The sequence below is a fragment of the Aquila chrysaetos genome, chromosome 11, assembly GCF_900496995.4.
Source record: "Aquila chrysaetos chrysaetos chromosome 11, bAquChr1.4, whole genome shotgun sequence".
NCBI classification, from domain to species: domain Eukaryota; kingdom Metazoa; phylum Chordata; class Aves; order Accipitriformes; family Accipitridae; genus Aquila; species Aquila chrysaetos.
Window position 1 is genome coordinate 21,716,015 of NC_044014.1, and position 11,528 is coordinate 21,727,542.

Consider the following 11,528-nt stretch of genomic DNA (forward strand, 5'->3'; position numbering starts at 1 on the left):
ATTCAAGAAATTACTGCTTAAATACAACAGGATCTTATGGTTATCCCCATGCAGTCACCATCTCAGCCTTAGCTCTCTCCTTGCAGGCAAGGCAGAAAAAGATTTCAGAGTCCATGCCACACACATGGAGTATTGAAGGCTGAGTCTAGGGCTGAAATGAAAAATGTCCCGCAGTCTTTGAAAATCATTATACAAATGAGAAGGCCCCAGGGACACCTTATTGTGGCCTTTCCATACTTAAAGGGGGCTTATAAGAAAGATGGGGACAAACTATTTAGTAGGGCCTGTTGTGATAGGACAAGGGGTAATGGTTTTAAACTAAAGGAGGGTAGGTTTAGACTAGATACAAGGAAGAAATTGTTTACAATGGGGGTGGTGAAACACTGGAACAGTGTTGCCCTGAGAGGTGGCAGATGCCCCATCCCTGGAAACGTTCAAGGTCAGGTTGGATGGGGCTCTGAGCAGCCTGACCTAGTTGAAGATGTCCCTGCTCATTGCAGGCGGGGTTGGACTAGATGATCTTTAAAGGTCCCTTCCAACCCAAACTATTCTGTGATTAATTCACTTATTCTTCACTGCTTGTCATGCTTCTGGGACTGAAAGAAAATCCCTGCACAAGGCAGTTTTCTGCTCTGCAGACATGATAGCTCTGGATTTCTAAGCCAGAGCTGCGTTACGATGGGTAATGTGCTAACTGTAAAAGCCAGGTAGAGATAGATCTTTACTTCCCAGGACTGTCTGTAACAAGGCTAAATTGATTAATTTCAGGAGAGTGTTCAGATTGCATGATAGAAGCTGTTAAATAAATGGGATTTTCAAGCAGTGTCCTGGTTTTGGCTGGGATAGAGTTAATTTTTTTTCTAGTAGCTGGTAAAGTGTTATTTATGTTCTGGGTTCAGTATGAGAAAAATGTTGATAACACACTGATGTTTTCAGTTGTTGCTAAGTAGTGTTTAGGCTAGGTCAAGGATTGTTCAGCTTCTCATGCCCAGCCAGCAAGAAGGCTGGAGGGGCACAAGAAGTTGGGAGGGGACACAGCCAGGGCACCTGACCTAAACTGGCCAAAGGGATATTCCATACCATGTGATGTCATGTCCAGTATATAAACTGGGGGGGGAGTTGGCTTGGGGGGGGATCGCTGCTCAGGAACTAACTCGGCATTGATCGGCGAGTGGTGAGCAATTACATTATGCATCACTTGTTCTGTATATTCTAATCCTTTTGTTATTATTATCATTTTATTATTGTTATTATTATCATTATTAGTTTCTTCCTTTCTGTTCTATTAAACTGTTCTTATCTCAACCATGAGTTTTACTTTTTTCTCAATTCTCTCCCCCATCCCACTGGGTGGGCGGGAAGGTGAGCGAGCGGCTGCATGGTGCTTAGTTACTGGTTGGGGTTAAACCACGACGAGCAGTAAAGCAAAAGATCGGTTTCTTCTGAAGCACCAGATATTGTCCACATTTAAATTGGTGATCCAATATGATATACTTTGTAAGTACCACACTAAGTCTATAGTTCCTTTCTCCTCCTCTTTCATCTAGATCATCCTGTAAGAAATTCACAGCCACACTAATTACCTCTTTTCCTGCCACGTATTCTGGAAAGGCTGGTCAGACAACATATGATACTGAAAACCAGGCTAAATTCAAAGAAGAGCTTGACAAGATCACCTGTCTTCACATACGTAATCATTTGTCTAACAGCTGATTCCCAAATAAAACGATACCAGGCAAAAATTTGGAAGAACTGTTGGTTTTGGTTTTGGTGGAAGATAGGGAGACAAGGCTCTTCTTAAACTAGCCAAGTACCCAGTAGGCATTACTACTTTTTTCTGGTTTCCTGGTGAACTTTTCACATGGTTCTAAGGATAGATCATAACCACTTTGTTAAATGTTTCAATGACAGTAAACACAGCAAAAATAATTGTCTAGAATACATTGTGACTTAAACCTCTCTCACTAGTTTAGGAAAATTGTGGTTAAAAACTGTGGCATTTGGATGACCTTCCTTTGCTGTTCTTCCAGCTAATACTAATACTCAATTCTAGTATAAATAAAGGCAAACATTAGTGATAATAAACTTTCAAACTCAGTCACTGACTTGTTGATAGCTAGGTTGGTACTTGAGGGATCCAGTGCAATTTAAAAGGCAATAAATTGAAACAAACTCTCTCCATTTTGGAGGCTGTTTATGAACTCTTTTAATTTGGTGTCATATTTATTTGGGGAGAATTAGATTATCCTATTCATTAGATGCAGTGGCCGGTGATGAATGGAACAACATTCCACATCAATGGCATTAATTGAATCCTCGCAAGCACAGATAATACCCTTGCAGGAAACAGGAGAAGATGGAAAAGTTCTCCAAAGTAGGTCTGCAAATACTGCAGTGAAGAGGGAGCACTACTGGATAGCCAGGATTGTTGGCAGCAAGTGAACGCTTTTCATTTTTTGTGGGACTGCTTAAAGAGTAGTTATGATCTCTAGGCATACAATTAAGATCGGATCCCCACAGTGCTAGGCATTGCACAAGTGCATCTTAAGGGGAAGCTCCTGATCTGAGGCTGAGTCTAAATAGAAAAATCACACAATGAATGGGACAGGTGGTAGATCTAGCCAAGGGGAAAATAGGTGGTTTAGGATGTGGTTTAATGATACAGGTTAGCTGCTGTGCTAGCTACCTGCTGCCCTAGCAGACCTCATATAATTCCTTTATTCTGGCACTTACCCGACTTGGTGATGAGCTGGTTCTGGGGACCAATGAGCACAGAACTTACCTCAACAGCTGTAGCCTGAGGCTGCAAATTTGTTCCAAGGGGTTGCCTGAACCAACTGAACAGCTCACTGATGGTGAAAGCAAGATGTTCCACTCCCCCTTCTCTGCTCCCAACCATGTACTCTTGCCTGTCGCTGCTCCCAGGCCTTGTCTGACCACATGCCAGCCCTAACAGCAGAAAACTAGCTTAGCGCTTCTTTGCCTCGGAAGGGAATTGCATCAGTTTAGCCTGAGATCATAGCCAAGGCAAGGAAGAAATCCCCTTTGGCAGGCAGGGAGCTCTTACTTCAGCTCAGTGACAGCAAACCTGTCTCCTTCCTTTCCTGCCGGCTCAGACCCCTGTCCTGGTCGGACCACTGGACTGCCGGTACCGCTACAGGGGAGACAGCGGGGTGGACGGAGGAGAGGGGAGGGGAAGGCCATGCCATGCAATGCCAGTCAGCCCACTGGATTGCCTTCCTTGGGTTTTGACATCACATCCGCATAGGTGCTTTTAAAAATGGGACTCCAGCACAGCAGGCATAGGAAGCCTTTTCAACATGTCTTGTCCAGGATCACCCACGGGTCTAAAGCAGGGCCGAGGAGAGAGTACAGGTCTCCTGAGCTGCAGGCTAGTGCCATAACTAAATCCTTTGTCTCAGGGGAAATTTACATTATTTCAGAGGGAAGCCATAATCAAAAAGACTGGCAGACCTTCCAGCAAAACTGATTTAAACCTTGGGTTTGTAAGAAGACCCAGATGACTTTCTCCTAGCTCATCAATAATATATGCTTGGGTCTGTTGAGGATTTCTCAGAAATGTGTCATTCTTCCAGTGAGTGTGTCCTATTGATAGAGCCATAAGCCACTGCCAATTAATCAGGGCATAATGCAGTGTTCAAAAATGAGCATGAGCTTTTCATGCCAGTCCTCTTTGATTCATGCCTCCACTATGATTCATGCCTGTCCTCTTTCAGATGAGAAGCTGTTTGTTATAAGCAAATTATTTTATTATTAATGAAAGGTGAAAACCAGCCCAAGACATTGATGGGCTTAGGTGCAAAGAGAGAAGGAATCCAAGCTTCATTGAATTCCGAGTTGCCTAGTTGCTTCCTATGGAAGAGACTCTGCTCTCGCACATCGCAGTGGCACAAAGCAGTGAACAGTGGCAAGGTGGGTTGAAGCAACTGTGCCCTGGATATATGGGACACTCCTAGTGTCCATTGCTAGTGACCTATGAAGTCCCTGTATTCCTGATGGTTCCTTTCCATCACTGATGTGCTTCCAGCCTACATGCAAGGGGCAGGTGTCCCCAGCAGTGTGTGCACCAGGACGGTTCTCCTGAGGGAATTCAGGGGCAGTAGTTGGGAGGGGTTTTTCCTGAATGTTTTGAACACATCCCGGACTCTCCTGCTGGGTAAATGAGAGGGGTAGGGCAGCACATGTCAGGAATGATGATTACTCATGCAAAAAGGAGGTGCCAGAACTGGCCACTGGGAATGCTGATGACTCTGAGCTCTCCCATGGCATGTCCTCTGCCAGGGGCTGGAGGGCTGGAAGGGAGTAAGTAGCACTGTCCTCATTTTGCTGAGGCAGAAACAGAGGTGACTGGTTCAGGGTCAGCAGCGCAGCAGGGTTTAGGACGCAGTTCGTCAGAGTCCCAGGCAAATCACCCACCTGGGGACTCCACCTCTTCTCTCTGCTTGTGCTGGGCTATGTTTCTTTCTGACCTGTGCTCTCAATATTGCAGTCCTGAGAAAGTGCTCTCAGCCAAGGTCTCAAAAAGGTTAAAGCAGTAATAGCCACAGAGGGAGCAACATGGACATCTATAAAACTAACCATTTCAGAGCACTAATTCAATCAGCAACCTAATTGCAAATATTGTATCTAAGAACATTTCCAGCCATCTGCAGGAAGAGAATGTCACAGTACTTGAAAGGCATCATGTATTTATGATTGTGTCTTGCTGATAAATAAATCTGGCACAGTGAGTTTTGGATGTCATGATCACAATCATGCAGAACAAATATCTCTTGCTGTTACTTGGAGGTATTTACACCATGCCTTTATTGTGGTATCTGAATACTTCCTTGTCTGTGTAAAGTCCTGTTACATTTCACCTCTGTTTTAGAGTATAGAACTGAGTGAATATGGGGACTGTTGCTACTCCCTACAGCAGGGCTTGGCCGTGTGTGTTGTCACACAGGAAACCTGTGATGCTGCAAGGAACAAAATCGCATCTTCCCGGGTCCAAGGCTGGAACTCTGCCAACTGCATCTCCTCTTGTATTGTGGATCCAGGTAAATATTTGCAGTCTCTAAAAAACTTTCATCAGAATCAATCCTAAGGTGACATGAGTGTCAAAGGGACCAAGAAAAGGCAGGTCTGTATCCCATTCCCAGAGAAGAACAGCAGCAACATCAGAAAGTGGTAGTTTGCGCTGTCACTGTCCCTGTGCTCTCTGTATTCTGGGTAAATTGAAATCCTCGCTTCCTAGAACTGGAGGTTTTGACAGACACTGAGTCTGCTGGAAGGTAAGTAATTTTTATAAAACATACAGGGCAGGATTCACCAGGTGGTACAGCTTTGGGTTTTGATGTTCCCTGAACCAGGCAATGGAGTTTGAGTTCTAAAGGAACCTGCTACCGTGCTCGTTAGAGCTGTGGCACGATTTGCCTTTCAGTCTACTTGGAAGCAGCTCTTGAGGCTTGTTGCTCCCTGGGAACTGAGTTGTGATGTTTGGACTGTCTCACACAACTCTCAAATCATCTGAGTTTTTAACCAACCCTTTTCAAGGACTTGTGTATAATGTATAAATAAAGTTGGTTATGCTTACCTTCTTCCTCCAGTGCAAAGGTGATCTGTAAGGACCTGACATGTGAAGCTACCTGATGAGGTGGCAATGTAACAAATAACCTGCAAGACGTCCCTCCCACACACCAGTTAAACAGCAGTATGTCTGCATATAGCCTGCAGGTTTTGTGAGTTGTCAGCCAAGGAACTGAGAGTTTAACACCACCACAGGTCCTACTTCGCAAGAGCCAGCAGCCTTTTAAAGAGAAGCCAAAATTATTTTAAAAAATTCTTGTTTGTGAGTCTGTTTAATGAGGGAGGTTGTCCCACTGATCGTTGTTATAACACTTGTGACACTTGCCTCACCTGATGATCAGTGGAGACGTTATATTCTGAAGTCTCAAAAGTTTGTGCTGAGATGGACATCCTACCAAGCACAACAATATTTCTATCTTGAAGACAGGGTGAAGTTATTACATCCAGGCTTAAGGCTAAATAATCCCAGGGGTCAAGACATTCAGACTGAACTTGCAACATAGCTCTTAAAATATTTCCCATTTTCCCCTAGAATAAGCCAGTTGAAAAAACACACTCATGTTTCTTGTTAATTTTAGCATACGGCTATCAATAAGACCTTGATGTTGTGTGCAAAGGAAATTGAAACCTTACCCCAGAAATAGCTCACTTTAAAAGGATTTATTAACATCCCAGCTTGTCTGCACAAACTTTCTTTTCCCATTGACTTTAATAAGAGGTTTGGAGGCTAAGCGCCTCTAATACTAATAAATGTATGTGTATAAAGTGCTTGTTATAGTAAATAGACAGAAGTAGATGCTGAATCACAGCAATGGGAAGGGACCTTCCAGAAGTATCTGCCAGTGCCAGCTCTGGCAGATCACTACCTGGGTCCTGCTTTTCCCATAGATTGTGTTATATGTCTGCCCTATAAACATATGCGACAGGAGATTTTTACTTCTAAAGGCCTAAATGATTTGCATGTGCATACTGGGACACAGTCCTAAGAGTGGTTTCCCACTCTGCAGTCTTGACAATGCTCTGATGAGCAGCTTCTCTTGTTTGTGATTCCTCTGTGTTATTGTTTAGGGCAGTGGCTGGACAGTTGTGCAGTATGAAGTCTGCTTCTACTCCTGCTCTGACACAGCCCAGGCTATGTGATCAGAAGACGCTGGTGTTATCTGGGTACACCAGGGGATTTTTTTAAACCCCATATATTAATTAAGGGTATCTTAGAGTCTCATCTGTGAGATTGGTAATACTGGTAACATACATACTGTGACTAGTTCGTAAACTCTGTATGTCTGTCACTCCTCCTGGCAGAGATGATCCACAGAGACAACACAGGTTGAAGACAGTTAAACTAAAGCAGCACCCAGTCACTCAGTCTGCATGAGCAGAACCATGAGCACAAACCTAGCTTTTCCACCTGTAGCACGCTTAGCACCAGGCCTCCCAAAATCTGAACCCAGGTCACTGGAAAACTAATCAAAAGCCCAGTTCTCACTGGCTGAGTTTTCAATTCAGAAGTAAAGCTTCTTCTAGTCTTTCATGCCTCTTCCCAAGACAACCACAATAATAATAATATTTTTGTCACAGCACATGGAAGAACAGGGCCCCATTTTCCAAAGGTGTGTAAGGCAGGCAGGAAAATTCACCTTAGATTTTGAAGCTCTTACAACTTAACAGAAGGCCTGTTGAAGAAAACAGGGCCTGCATAATGTCTTTTGTAATGTAATAATGGAAACATTAGCCTTTGTCCATCCTACAAGAATGGTACTGTTAAGAGCAAACAAACTTTGATCTTTAGACTGTGAGACAAAATATTGTTTGGAGAAAAAAACAGCAGGTTCACATGAATAGTGGACAGCACTATTAAGGTTACTTCTAAATTATAAGGTTCCTTTGAAAACAAAATCCTGACTTAAGGACAAAATTCTCAGCAATCATGGAATCACTTAGGAATGGAAATCTGAGCAGATCTCAACTTACAGTAGGTGGAAAAGGATCACTATTTTGACAGAACAAAAATAATTTCTAACACAGATGCACTTGATGATGTATATGTAGAAAAAAATAACCTGTTTGTTCATGCCTGAGCTCCCAATTCAGGATGCTTTAGTGAAATGAAGAATGAAATAATCTGCTAACTCAGTGTACTTCAGGATGGTTCAAAATTGGCTTTGGCCCAGCTCCCCCCATGGTAATGACTTTGTAGAGTTGCAGAAGCCATTTCTGTTTGCACAAGTGAAGCCTGTTTCACTGACTCCGATGGTGCTCTGCTGCTTTACAGCAGCTGAAAATCCCATTTTAATTCAACCAGATGTTAATTCCCAAAGGCTGGGCAAGTCCTGACTGCCTGGAAATAGGCTTTTTAAAATAAAACCCTCTTCCAGCCTTCCCTACTGGGATAGCTGCCACTTCATCTGTCATAACCATTGCCCCACTTTCAAGATTGTCGTGAGGCTTTATTAATGCTTGCAAAAAATTGCCCCATGTTTTGCAGGAAGTAGCTTTTTAAATATGATGCACTTTTACTATATTTAATGCTGAAAAAAAGTCCTAAAATCAGGAAGAACATTGATTGCAGTTCATTGAGAACACCTGAGTATAATATCACCACCTGAGACATCAGGGCATGGAGAAGTGAGAAAATCAAAATTCATGTAATTCCAATCTAAGATAATTGATTAAGGGTTAATTGCTATGGAGGGGACCAGTAGTCTTACCATTCATTTATGCTATTTGAGGGGCTGGACATGGGGCTCTTAGGTGAGTTGCTGGGGAAGAGTGAGTCTGAAAAGAGGCAGGAAACTAGTATGGCCTTTATTACTGTAAGCTTAGTGCATTTCCCCAGAGAGTAATTATTGTTGGAGATCTAACTAAAATCTCTTTACTGGTTTGGTGGGGTTTTTTTGTTTGTGGGTTTTTTTCTTTTTAGGTATCCTATTCTGAGATGCTTGTTACTTACAGAAATAATCATATGGTAATCTGGAAGCTTCAAGGTATATTTTTATTGAAAAATAAAAATTTCTTGCCCTTACCTGAAGGGAACAGGGAATGATTGTTGTGCTGTTGTCAACTGCCAAAAGATTTATGCTAGTTCCTTAAAAAGGAGGGTAGCCTAAGCTAATGTCATCTTGGGGAAGCTTGCCCACAGGTAGCCTCTGCAAAATTGTTAATTTTTTTTCTCTGTGTGTCACGGAAAGACATATCAAGGCATGGAGAGATTAGTGACTTGGCAGGCTGGGATAAAGGAAGAGGACTTCAAGCAAGGCTGGTATGGAGGCTGTGCTGGTCAGTCTGATATCACAACTGCCTGGTAGCAGAGCATAAGACTGTAAGAGCTGGTTCACAGCTGTCATCTGCTACAGCACTAGGTAAGCTTGTTTACTGGCTAACCAGGCTTTATTCTTAAAGTTTATATGGTTAGGAGGTACCTCAATGAAAGCCTTCCACTTTCAAGTTCTCCATCATCTTGCTAACGTTGTCCCTTTGTCTGAACTGCCTTTTCTTTCTCTCTGATTTAATTTGCCTGATGCAGAGACAAATGGCAATTGCGGCTTGAATATTGAAGCTAGGAGTCTTTTTTGGTATATAGATTGGCTGTTTCTCTGATCCTAGTAAACTTTGCAGCTTGTCCTGGTTTCTGTAGATCTTCCCTCAATGTGGGTCTCTATTCTGTGTGAGGTCCTTGCACAGTAGTGACGCTTTTGTCAGGTATTGCAATTACGTTGCTCTATGCATCCTCAGATTGCATTTGCACTTCTCATAGCTGCTTCATGTTATGAGCTCACTGTAATGCTGGAAGGGCAGCATTACATTGTCGTTTATCAGCACCAGCAACCATTGCTTTCTTCAAAGGACACTATACTATCTTATAATGGTACCTCAGAAGATGGATTCAGGCATCTACATTGATATTGTAGAGAGCAGCACCTCAACGCACCTTGTGCACCTGCATTATAAATATTCCTGAGTCTGTGCAGGGATCAGACTCTGCTCCTCACGGTTATGGTGCATAGCTTAAAGAGTCCACATCCACACAGTATTGACCTAATATTGAATAAACAGATACTGCAATATCTCTGTAGCACTCAAGTGATCAGGCATTACAATGGCAGGACAATTAGGAGAGATGTAGAGAGTTGTTATACATACTCCCTGAAATAATGATTTGTGGTGAACTTTACCAATTTTTCTGTTCAATGATAATTTACCAGCTCATGGCTGCTTACGTACGTATTCACTCATTTTTTTATCAGCTGACACTTCTGAGCATTTGAGCTTCGTGTTGACTCTGTTTCTGATCTTTGGTCACTAAGAGACAAAAGAAAAGTAATTTTAATAACTAAATATGTTTGTTTAGACTTGTTTATCCAACTCATTACCTACTGAGAGTTACTTAACATCTTCTCCACAGTGTTGTGTAGGACAAACCAAAAAATGAGGCTGTCATAGTCCACTGTGATCCAGAGAGGAACTGAGCCAGCTGAATATAATTATGCAAGCTGGAACATGAACAGCATCCAAAACCAAAGTAGGAATTCCCTCTGGCACAGTAGCATTCAAAAAACATGCCATATACTTGCAATAACTACAGTGGGTCAGGATCTCAGCTTTACAGCTCATTGGAGAAAATGGACTTGCTAGTTTATTCTCATTAGTACTTCTACCAGATTGTACCTGGCTTCTTGTGCTGCATTCTCCTCAGTATTGTAAGCTGAGAAAAGTCCATGGTGTCAATATAGGAATGAGATATTTCTTCAGAACTTAGAAGGCAAAAGTTCAACATGGGGTACTTTTCCTCCGTTTAGTATGGAACTTAACCTTTGTGTTAGAAGCTTCCATAAAATGCGCTTTTGATCATTTGCACTTGTGATCATTTGCAGCAATTGTAAATACTGCAGCGATTCTGCTAAGAGCAGTCAAAATATTTCATCTAAATTACATGCTAAGTACCTTCTGCCTTATCATAACATTGTCTGCATTGTCACTATGGTGCAGAATTTTTCATTTCCTGCTCTGAAAGACTGTTTAGTTCTACGGAACATTGTTAAACAAATGAAGCATTTCACCAAAGAGCTGGTTGTGTTTCTATTCTGGATAAAGTGGTTCCTGTAAATAAGGCTTGCAAAACGCTTTCTGTCTGAACAAAACTATGGGCCAGTTTTTATTACATGCTATTATTATAATTATAGGATCTTCTGCTTAATCAGGATGTGCTTAATTAGGATAGCCATTTAATTGGGACATGTCCCAAGGAACCAATTTAGCTTAATGTTATTAATACTATCTAATCAGGCCAGCTTAGGAAAAAATTTGCTTTTAAAAAATAAGACCCCAGCAGAGGAAAAGATAAGCTGACGTTTTGCTGGTCTGATGCATCCAGTCCATTCCCCAAAGGTTCAGATTGCAGCACTGTTCAAGCAATCTCAGGGGTGATCTCCTTAAAGTAAGAGAAGACAAGCATGATCCTTCTGTTGTGAAAGTACCAGACATGACCTTCACTCCTGCTGTTGGCTGCCATGTCCTTACACCAGAATACCCTGGCAAATGAGACCTGTGAACTTCATATAGTACCCAACAGGAAAAGCCTCTGACAAAAACAAATGGCAAAGTGAAAAATACCACCACATTTTAATCATGAAGGTATTTGCGAGGATATGAAATAAAGCAACAAGTAACAGGCCTTAAAAGGAGAGTTGTTGAAACAGAGATTCCCAATGAAACTGTTAATCATTGAGCTTTTGTTCATATTTTAGTAAAAAAATCTATTTGTTTTATCTTAGGTTTTGAAGTAAATGTCACTGCAGTTATACATTCAGCATTGCCCAATGAGATACCACCACCAAACAAAAGCTGCGGTTGTAAGGAGACATAGAATCAGGCAAGTTAGGCCTAACTTTCAATAAGAAGTTCAAAGGCACTACCTTCTGTGATTAAACTTAAGACTCCAT